Consider the following 12,094-nt stretch of genomic DNA (forward strand, 5'->3'; position numbering starts at 1 on the left):
AATGACATAACTTCCAAACTCAGTTATCTGACTTCAGCCAAAACTATATTATTTCAATTCCCTACTTCTAGCAGGAGAACTAAGGCATCACAGATACAGTATGTATAAGTGACACTAAAATTCTTTCTTGGCAATAGGTCATAGGTGGTAACGTCGGGCTGGTGATGAAGGGCCCCTGCCCGAAATGTCGATTGTCCTGCTCCTCGGATGCTGCCTGACCTGCTGTGCTTTTCCAGAACCACTCTAATCTAGACTCTAATCTCCAGCATCTGCAGTCCGCACTTTCGTCTACTAAAATTCTTTCTGTCATGTTAACTCAATCAGCTAAGGCTGTCTCAGCAGAAGAACTATTGATATACATTAACAATCAGTGGGTCTGCGTGAAATCTTGAATCCACATAGAGATTGCAACCAGAGATGGTTTTCTGATTAAAATGGAATATATTTCTGTAATAAATAAAACTTGAATCTTCATTAGACTAGATTCCCTGCAGTGTGGAAACAGGCCCTTCGGCCCAACAAGCCCACACCGACCCTCTGAAGAGCAACCCACCCAGACCCATTCCTCGACGTGTACCCCTGACTAATGAACCCAACACTATGGGCAATCTAGCATGACCAATTCACCTGACCTGCACATCTTTAGACTGTGGGAGGAAACTGGAGCACCCGGAGGAAACCCACTCAGACACGGGGAGAATGTGCAAACTCCACACAGACAGTTGTCCAAGCGGGAATTGAACCCGGGTCCCTGGCGCTGTGAAGTAGCAGTGCTAACCACCGAGCCACCGTGCTCCCTGTATTGATTCAATATGAATGAATTTAGTTTCATGATTTTGTCTTTCCAAATCACCAGGAATATTTTTGTTCAGGGGCATCTTGAACTTTTGAGTATGAATAATTTCAATTATTAGGTGTATACAATTTTCTAGAATTCAAACCTTACGAAAATACTTACCAATATAGACAATAGAGAAACAGTGCTTACTCAGGCTCTCAAATTTTCCTCCAACTTTCTGCATCAGATTGACATCTGGCATTTTTAGAACTGGCTTTGGAGTTCAAATACTTCCAGTTGAACACAAGGAACTTCTTAAAAAAAATTCTAGTCCATTTTCTACTCATTTGTATCTTGAAAAGATACCTTAATGTTTTCAAGAATTTCACACATTTTACTCATCAATGCAAAACAAACACTTAAATACAAGATGCAACATCACACTCTCACTTGCCCTGCCATGCATCATCCTAGCCCTGCCTAGTTTTATGCTTAATAAAAACTTCTAATTATCGGTTCTTAAGATTATCAAAATTATGCAGTATAGCAACAAACATGAAATATAATCCCTCAAATTTATTCATAACTGTCATGCCTTCCTCTCATTGGGAAGATGATTTAAACTGATGAGTCACATTCTTACAATGGCAGTAAATCTGAAATTAACAAAAGTTCATTGTTGCTCTGTTTAACTGCCTGAGAAAAATTGCTTACTTTATAATTAGAGCCTGACAGCATGTCAGAACTTAAAAGTTTATTTTGTTACTCATCCCAGACTAAGCCAGCACAAGCAGTTAGAAGCTTGGCAAGTTTTGGGCTTCCAAAAGTCTGGGAACTGACTAGAATTAAATTGAAACTATTGTGCAAATAAATCATTAAGTTTTTGTAAAATGAAATCTGCCTACTTCAGCCTTTGGCAGACAGCAGGTGTTCTCGTGCCGTATGTAAGCGCAATGTAAGTGAACCCCAGTGGAGGTCACATGACTGCAAGTCTTGCTTACAGGTGGTTTGTGTAGGATATAATCTAAAGAAAAGTCTTTCCACAACCTCAGGACATCAACCTCAATCAGTTTTATACTTTTGAAGTATGGTCACTGTTTAACACAAGACATATGAACATCCTGGGGATTACTAATGGCCAGAAGGTGAACTGGACTAGCCATATAAATACAGGTCAGAAGCTAGGAATTTTGTGGCAAGAAACTCATCTCCTGATCAATATTCACTCGAAGCCGTACAGCCAGAGTATCCATGCGGGTCTAATTGGCATGCAAAAGCAATAACTTCCTTTTCCAGGAATCACTGTTGTGGACCTAGAAGGTCTGTGCAAAATTAAAGAGAACATAGCTCCAAATTCCTCAAAGCCTGTCCACCATCCACAAAGCAAAAGTCAGATGTCATGGAATACTCTCCAGTTGTCTGAATGAGTGCAGCTCCAACAATACACAAGAAGCTTGACATAATCTAGAACAAAGCAGCCTGCTGGGGTACCATCACATCTACAAGTCTGCACTCCCTCCACAATCTATACTCAGTAGCAGCAGTATGTACCATCTCCAAGATGCACTGCAGAAATTCACCAAGGCTCCTTAAGCAGCACCTTCCAAACCCAAAACTACTGCCATCCAGGCCTTGAAATATATTGTTATTCCTTTAGTTTCACTGGGTCAAAATCTCTAAGCTCTCTCCCTAACAGCATTTGTGGGTCTACATCTTCATTAAAAGGACTGCAGACTTTAAAAAAGGCAGCTCACTTCTCAAGGGCACCGCAGATGGGTAACAAACACTGGCCCCATTAGTGAAGTCCACATCTCATAAATGGATAAAAACAAAATAGGAAATGAAGAAATGAATAGATGGAAAATAGATTAAATTCATTCTGCAGTCGAGATTTAGAAATAAAGGTTAAACTAATTTAGAAGTACAAAATTGTACAGCTAAGATTTGCACACGCAAGTTTGAACAAATATCTATTCTAGACCTCTATGTGGGCTGCCAATTTCACTGAGTCCCTACTGGTTTTGAGTGCACAGAGCTGTATCACTGAGCATTGAAGAGATTTAAAATTTCTCCAATTGGCGCAGCTCAGTAGGATATAGACTTCTGTTATTTTATAATACTATTTGTCCAAAGCAAAAAGCTGCCAGGAATTCCTAACAGCATAGAATTTGGGTCCAATCTTCTCCAAGCTCAGCAGGCTTGGCCTAGTAATTTTTTCAACAGCTTACAAGAATGAAACAGCAATATCAAACAAGGGACATCAGAACCAGAATTGAGAAATAGCTACTGAACATTTGATTTTAAAAATGGGCAGACTTTTTGTTTAACTGTAATCATTATTTCTTCATTTACAATTTAGAGATGCCGGTGTTGAACTGGGGTGCCTGATGAAGGAGTAGCGCTCCAAAAGCTAGTGCTCCCAAATAAACCTGTTGGACTATAACCTGGTGTTGTGACTTTTAACTTCATTTACAAAGACAGCCATATTGTATGATTAAACAGACTGCTGTCTATGAAAATGTTAAAAACTAATACCAGCTCGCAAGGTTGAAAAGGTCAAGACATTTATCTTTGTACTTTCCAACTCTTCCCTCTTCCACAAAGTTTTTAATTACTCCTAAAATTACTTCTGCAGCTGAAGTTTGGTGCCTGCACTGATCTGGTCTCAAATCTCAGGCATTCCCTCTCTAAATCTTTCCACTTCTTTCTCCTCCCTAAAGATGCTTCTTAACATCATCTTTGACCAAGTTTTGGTCACCTGTTCTAACAGATTCTTAAATGACTCCAAATCAAAATCTGAGAGATAACGTTCTCGTGAAGAAATCTGGGGTGTGTTACTACGTTACTGCCCTTTGTAAATTTAACTTATAAATATAAACCAAAACGGGCGAAAATCTGCACAAGCCACCGTCCTGCGATGTACCGGAGAGATTAACCTGTAAACTGCATCCAACTACGTCTTAATCATGACAATCAGGTTGCTGATCCTAATCAAACACAACATTACTGCTCGAGTTCGTATTTCAGAAGTAGCAGAGCACTCCACAAACAACCTACCCAACAACCAAGATAAATATACGCAGGAAAACCTTAACCCTCGGAGATGAAAATAAGTTGCCAAACGATCACTTACCTGAATTAATTCATACTGCGCTTTCCTTTCTGTTGTAGCTCAGTTACGGTTTTCCTCAAATACATCACATTATCCTAATTCCTCCCCATTACCCGCACATACTAAAAAAAAGTTATCGGGGGTGGGATATCCAACCAGTAGTTGGTGAATGGAAATGAGGGTTGGAGATTTTTGAGCATTCCCTGTTCCTTGTGGGCGACCCTTGCCTACTCACTGAGGAACTCTGTGCCCTCTCCTCCCCGCGGGGTCTGGGTACACAAGCTCTTCCTTTCCACTCGCTCCATCACCAGCCGTTCCCGCCCTTACAACAACAAAACCTGCTGATTGACAGCTCCCTCGGGCCAATCGGCTCTGCGGCTAGACGGAGCGGTCCAGTGACAGCAGCGGGGCGGGTCTCCGGGGCTCCAGAGGTTGTGGTGGTGGTCTGTCTCCTAGTGACTGTAGGGATCCGCTAGCACTGCTGCTTCTTTACCCTCCTCCCCGGACTTTTACTGACTGCATGACTATTAGCAAGCGTGGATCGGCTGTACATTTAGTATGCAACAAAGCAGAGCCAACCTATATTTTTGTAACAGATAATATAACGTTTCAATGTTCTGGAATGTCGTTTTTTATGCGTTACTTCAGCGATAATTGTTTAATGGTCAAAAATTAGGCAAAGATTAAGTAACAAAAGTGGAAATTCTGGAGAAAAATCAAGTTCTGATGAAAAGTCAGCGGACCCGAAAAGTTAACTCTGCTTTCTCTACACAGCTACTGAGAAACCTGCTGAGTTGCCAGCAATTTCAGTTATTGTTTAAGATCTCCAGCCTCCGCAATTATTTGTTTTAGCAAAGATTAAGTAAATTGTTTTTACACATTAGGAGTAGCGGGGAGGAAACAGCTTAAGTAAACATTAATGGATGAATTACAGGAACTATGAACTAATCGACTGATGTCAAATTCCCAGGCAGTAAATTGCAAACCAATCACTGCACAAAACAACTTCTGCGCTTTAACACAGTTTTATTTGATTCTGATTCAGGCTTCAGTCACAGCCCTAAGTAGAGAACATAAATCTACTAAAGCCTTCAAAAAAAAAGCGGAAGGTTAACCTCACTAGTGGATATAAACTTCATAGGTTTGTTATACAGAGACGCTGCTTATTTATTTTGTAGGCATCAAAAAAAGCCTGTTGCAGCTCCGCAAATCCCACAACAATCGCAGATGAGGAAGTGTTACCGTAAGAACGTTGGTGAGGATTTCTGAAGGATATTCATTGCTAACATCTTCTAAGACTGGCATCTTCTTCAACTCCAGCAGCAGGCAACAACAACAAGAGACAGTTTACGCTGAAAATGGAAAATAACACCTCCAACGCGCAGTTTGGCACTTCACTACAAATTAAACACTGTCACACCTTTTACCGTATAGATTCTGTTAAAAGCATTACCCCACCTTTTCAAAACATCGGTTCTCCGTCTGTGGCCTGCTTCTGCTCCTATGTTTTATATTGAGTAGTTGAAGCTCCGAAATTCAACTACTGTAGCACAGTCTTTTCCTAGTTATAGCAATATTTGTAGTATTTTGAGGTTTTTTTTTAAATCTGAAGTATTATCTTCAGCCTCATTTAGTACACGTATTCAATTATCATGGCAAAGTGAATTCCAAGGATAAACTCCATCCATGCCAATACTTTTTAGCAACACCCTCTCATGAAAGTAAATAGATACTCTCGTCCTTGTTTGAAGCAAAACATCCTATCAAAAAGCCAAACCATTACAATGGTGTATGGTTAACTGAATACATTTGAATAATACTGTTTCAAATAATAATTGTATGTTGTTGCATATCAAGAACACACTTTCATTTACCAAAAACTGCTCGCGATTTTAGGATAACCCGGAAATGCAAAGAGAATTCTTGGATTTTTCACAACAGCAAACGTCCTTCCAAAATTCTTCTGCCCCGCCTCAACCAATCTCATCTCCAATCGCATGTGTGACATATTCATAGGATTCTTTAGCACTAATGATCAACTTCCTCCGCCATTCCAATCCTTTCCCTATGTCACCATGCAAAAATTAAACACTTCCTGCCCCGAACTTCAACTTTACCCCAGTTTCTCTCCATCTAACATCAGTAATAAGAACATAAACTACTAAAGAAACTCAGTAGGTCTGGCTACACCTGTGGAGAGAGTAAAAGAGAGTTAATGCTTGTAGTTCAATACAACTCTACTTCACAATTGACTAAACTCTGACCAGTGAACTACCACTTCGTGCTCCGACACAAATGATAGGCGTTCACCATCTCCAATGAGAGAGAACTTAACCATTGCCACATCACATTTAATGATGTTACCATCACTGAATTCCAAACGCCTGGTGGTTACCATTGACCAGAAACTCCACAGGACTCGCTCCATAAATAATGACTACAAGAACATTTCAGAGACTAAAAATGCTGCAGTAGGCAACTCACCTAACTTGCCAAAGCCTGTCCCCATCTACAAGGCACAGGTCAGAATACTGGAGGTAAAAACAATGACTGCAGATTCTGGAAACCAGATTCTAGATTAGTGGTGCTGGAAGAGCACAGCAGTTTGGATGCTGCCTGAACTGCTGTGCTCTTCCAGCACCACTAATCCAGAATAGGTTAGAATACTCCCTACTTGCCTGGATGTGTTCAGTTCCAACAGCACTCAAGAAGTTTAATACCACCTGGACAAAGCAGCCCACTTGATTGGCATCATATCCACAAATATCCATTCCCTCCACCACCAACACTCAACAGAAGTGGTGTGTACCAAAGTGCAATACAGAAATTCACCAAAGATCCTTATGAACCTACAACCACTATCATGTATAACAACAGGGCAGTAGATACATGGGAATGCCATTATCTGCAAGTTCTCCTCCAAGCCACTCATCATCCTGACTTGGGAAATATATCTCCATTTCTTCACTGTCACTGAATCAAATCCTGGAACTCCTTCCCTCACGGCATTGTGGATCTACCCACAGCATGTGGAGTGGAGCTGTTCAAGGAGGCACTCACTACCACCTTTTCAAAGACAAGTAGAATAGGCAATAAATGTTGACCAAGCTAGTGACACCCATACACTATGAATTTTTTTAAAAAGTTGGCTCTTGTTCCTTGGATTCTCTTAAAGGCTCCTTTAAATATCATCATCACCCTTGTCCTCCTCAACATACAACCTCCTCCATCCTCGCAAACTATCATCTCCATTTCCTCTCCAAAGTCCTTGCACATCATCATCTCCAAAATCGGTGCGCATCTTTCTCAACCTCTATGTTTGAATCACTATAACCAGTCTCCATCATGCCACAGTACTGAAACATATCTCAGGTGACAAACCTACCCCTCTCTACTTTCCTTAGCCTGTTGGTGTTCTAATGAAGTTCAATGAAAGATCCAGGAACAGCAACTCATTTCCCAATTACAGCTTTTCAGACACATTACTGAGTTCAGCAATTTCAGACCATGAACTTCGTCCCTCATTTTGATAAGTTTTAGTTTTGATTTTTATATAGTTGCTTTGAAACAATTGTATATTACTTTACCTCACTCACTCTGGAAAAATGTTTTCTTAACTACAATCAGTAACATTTAATTTACTTTTTGTTCCACATCTTTATCGTCAACTTTCCCACCCTTTATTCTGTTCTTGACCTCTTATGTTCTCACTCATGCCTTCCTTATCTCCAAACTGGATTATTCCAGCAAACTCTAAACTGATTTCCCAAATTCTACCTTCCATAAAATTGATGACTTTCAAATCTCTGCTTGTTTTGTTTTTGTTTGCACCAAGTCCTGTAGTTCAGAAAAGATTTACAAGAATGTTGCCAGGATTGGAGGGCTTCAGCTATAGGGAGAGGTTGAACAGGCATTCTTCCCCAGAGCATCAGAGGCTAAAGGGTGACCTTATTGAACTTATGAAATCATGAGGGACATTTTCTCTGTGATAGATGTTAAGCTAGCTAGACATTTTTCAAAATGTCACCATCTATTTCCCTACAGTCTATACCTTCCATATCCTTTTCCACAGTAAATACTGATGCAAAATACTCATTTAATATCTACCCCATTCCTGCAGCTACACACAAAGGCTGCCTTGATCATCTTTGAGGGGCTCTATTCTCTCCCTAGTTACCCTTTTGTCCTTAATGTATTTGTAAAAACCTTTGGATTCTCCTTAATTCTATTTGCCAAAGCTATCTCATGTCCCCTTTTTGCCCTCCTGATTTTCCTCTTAAGTATACTCCTACTGACTTTATAGTCTTCTAAGGATTCACTCGATCTGTCCTGTCTATACCTGACAAATGCTTCCTTCTTTTCCTTAACGAAACCCTCAATTTCTTTAGTCATCCAGCATTCCTTATACCTACCAGCCTTTCCTTTCACCCAAACAGGAATATACTTTCTTTGGACTCGTTATCTCATTTCTGAAGGCTTCCCATTTTCCAGCCGTCCCTTTACCTGCAAACATCTGCCCCCAATCAGCTTTTGAAAGTTCTTACCTCATTCCATCAAAATTGGTCTTCCTCCAATTTAGAACTTTAACTTTTAGATCTGGTCTATTCTTTTCCATCACTATTTTAAATCGAATCGAATTATGGTCGCTGGCCCCAAAGTGCTCTCCCCCCACTGACACCTAAGTCACCTGTCCTGCCTTATTTCCCAAGAGTAGGTCAAGTTTTACACCTTCTCTAGTAGGTACATCCACATACTGAATCAGAAAATTGTCTTGTACACACTTAAGGGTTTAGATGGAGAGGAATTTAAGACTATGGCACTCCCAGTCTACATTTGGAAAGTTAAAATTCCCTACCATAACCACCCTATTATTCTTACAGATAACTGAGATCTCCTTACAAATGTGTTTCTCAATTTCCCTCTGACTATTAGAGGGTCTATAATACAATCCCAATAAGGTGATCAGCCCTTTCTTATTTCTCAGTTCCACCCAAATAATTTCCCTGGATGTACTTTTGGCAATATCCTAAGTACAACAGTAATGCTATCCCTTATCAAAAATGCCACTCCCCCCTCCTCTTGCCTCCCTTTCAGTCCTTCCTGCAGCATTTGTATCCTGGAACATTAAGTTGCCAGTGCTGTCCATTCCTGAGCCATGTTTCTGTAATTGCTAAGATATCCCAGTCCCATGTTCCTAACCATGCCATGAGTTCATCTGCCTTCCCTATTAGGCCTCTTGCATCGAAATAAATGCAGTTTATCAGTCCTACCTTGTACTCGGCTTTGTCCCTGCCTGCCCTGACTAGCAGTTGACTTTGTCCTTCTTGATGGAGGTGGTTGTGGGTTTGGAAGGTGTTATCTAGCATCTTTGGATTTCTACAGTAAACCTTGTAGATAGTACAATGCTGCTGAGCCTCAGTGGCAGAAGTAAACATGATGCCAAGCTACTTGAGCATTGTTGGAGCTGCAGCCATCCAGACAAGTGGGAGTATTCCGTCAGACTCCTGACTTTTACCTTGTAGATGATGGGCTGGGTGGGGAGGTTCTGGTTTAAAAAAAAATTGAACCCAGGAATATGTTTGCTCTTTTGAGGAATGCCAAAACTATAAAACCATTTCATAAGAGGAGAAATGCTTTCTCAGATGCTCAGTAGTATGAAGCAGAAGAGATAAAGTGGGGGAAGAGATTTAGACAGTAAACAATAGCCAATGATCCAGCTGTGCACAGTACCCTCAAGATGCAGCAGACTCCGTTCCACCTGTCTCAGAGGACACAGATTTAAAGTAATTAGCAAAAGAACCAACAGCGTGAAGGAAGAGTTTTACACAGTACTTGAAAGTGTGTAACTTTGTTTCCCAGAAGGTCTTGGAGGTTGAGTCTTCAAAATTTACTTAAGGCTGTGCTACAGTGACTTTAGATAGACAAGAGTCAAAGCTACTATGGTGCAATTAGGAAAATGAAGATGAGACTACAACCAGCTCAGCCATGATTTTATTGAGTAGTGGAAAAAACTCAAAAGGGCCAAATGGCCTATTCCTGCTCCTAATTTCTCAGCTAATTTCCTAACCTCAGAATGACCAGATATTCAAGTTTTGTAATACTTATTCTTCAGTCAACATTAAATACAACATAAATGCTAGTTATTTCTGACTTAACCAAGCATTGTAAAACCCAATTTCAACTCCCTCAGCAAGTTGCAATAATTTAAACTTTTGGTTTCCAGCAACATAGTAAAATTTGGAAATTAGCGATTTCTAGACATGCTTATTCATCAGAATTCAAAACAAATTTGGAAATCTGTAGGTCAATAGCTGAAAAACAAGAATTAGTGTAATTAGATCTTTTGTTGGTGGGTATAGACATAGGATCCACTCAGCACAGAAAGAGGCCATTCTGCTTATTGGGTCTGCACCGACCTGTCGAAAAGCATCCACCCAGACCCCCACTATATACCCGTAACCTCAGATTTAGCATGACCAATCCACCTAACCTGCACATTTTGCACTGTGGGAGAAAACCAGAGCAACCAGCATAAACCCACAGACATTGAAAACATGTGCAAACGCCACATCCAAGGCTGGAATCGAACTCTGGCCCCTGACATTGAGCCACCATGCCTAATGGGCTGAATGCCCTCTGTGCTATTAAGATCAATTGGCTAGGATACTGCGAAAGTGCACATTGTGAAGAAGCTGTTGAGTCAATGACTGCAACTTCTGAATATAATTGTTTTTTATTCAAACAGGATATGAACGTCACTGGCTAAGCCAGCATTTATTGTCTATCCCTAGTTGCCCCAGAAGGCAGTTTAAAAGTCAACCACATTGCTGAAGGTCTGGAGTCACATGCAGGCATTACTGGGTCAGGGAGCAGACTCCTTCACTTAGCACATTAGTAAACCAATGGGCTTTCTGACCATTAACAATGGTTTCATGGTCATTACAAGATTTTATTGATTTCAAATTCCACCATTTTCCATGGCAGAATTTGCACCCAGGTCCCCAGATCATTACCTGGGTCTCTGAATTAATTGTCTAGTGATAATACCAATAGGCCATCGCCTCCTGTATCTGCACAGATACCAGAAGTTGCCAATCTCAGAGCAACAATAATAAATGCTTACAGTTCCAACATAATTAGAACTCAAACTTGAGTCATTAGTAATCTATTCATTCATTTTAATAAAAGACAACAATTTATATTAAAATATGAAACAAACTTGAAACTTTGATTTTTTGATTTACATTTTAAATGAAAAAAGTTGAATAAAATTGTCAAGAACTGCAGCCAAATGTTTGATGCCATATAAACCTAAATCCCACACAAAATACAATCACACAAGTGACAGAATTGAACGACCATTGCTTTTATCTCATGACATGGCAAGAATTACATTTTAAAAACTGTAACATTTCAAGAGGATCCTGTGGGAAGACAAAACTATTTGATATTTTTGTTTGAATCACTACATTTGACCTAAATGAAAGAAAAACAACATTTTTTTGGAAAAAGGCCAAAAGAGACAAAGTGCTGCACAGAATTAATCTTAAGACTGTGTTGATAAATGATTTAATGCCTAAAGCTAAAACCAACTCGAATAAAATTGAGTATTGCTGACAAAAGATATTTTGCTGGATTTTTTTGATGCACACTCATCCAGGAAATTCATGGTTATCACAGAGAAAAATCAACATTCATACTGCACAGGAGGAAAGCACAGATCAGTTAAGTGCATTCTGATTGATAGATATGTTGCCATGGAGAATGCCCTAGTTAAAAATGATGATTGACAGTTAATTGCCAGGTTTTGGTTTAAAATATAGACCAGGCAGTTTGAATCAGATCGATCAAGGCATTGTCTTGGAAATAAACCAGCGACTGGCTGTTCCCGATATTGCCGAGTTGTGACTGTGTGCATACCTTCTTTTTGTCTGCAAAGAACATAACCCAGAATGACCAAACAATTATGCTGACAACAAATTTAGATTGTCAGTCAGGTTGACATGGTTGCAAACATGCATATATTGGAATCCACACATTAAAACATAGGATCCTGCTTCTCTAACCAATCATGATCTAAATCACTGAGCTGGGGTTTTATCATCTTGTAATCTTGAGTATTTTAAACTATTAATTGCCAAGATTTTAGATATTTCATGAAGCAAATGGAATTCATCATACAATTCTGAAAACCTCACTGCTGA

At 39.9% G+C, this 12,094-nt stretch overlaps 1 protein-coding gene across 1 annotated transcript in view; it reads right to left on the reverse strand.

Moving 5' to 3' along the window:
* Positions 1-4,107, reverse strand: part of pdzd2 (PDZ domain containing 2) — a 544,030-nt gene extending 539,923 nt beyond the window's left edge. The window contains exon 1 of the mRNA XM_072572501.1: positions 3,912-4,107. The gene's annotated coding sequence lies outside the window, so the exon portion shown is untranslated. The remainder of the gene's footprint in view (positions 1-3,911) is intronic.
* Positions 4,108-12,094: the final 7,987 nt, after the last annotated feature.

The sequence above is a fragment of the Chiloscyllium punctatum genome, chromosome 1, assembly GCF_047496795.1.
Source record: "Chiloscyllium punctatum isolate Juve2018m chromosome 1, sChiPun1.3, whole genome shotgun sequence".
Classification (NCBI taxonomy): Eukaryota; Metazoa; Chordata; class Chondrichthyes; order Orectolobiformes; family Hemiscylliidae; genus Chiloscyllium; species Chiloscyllium punctatum.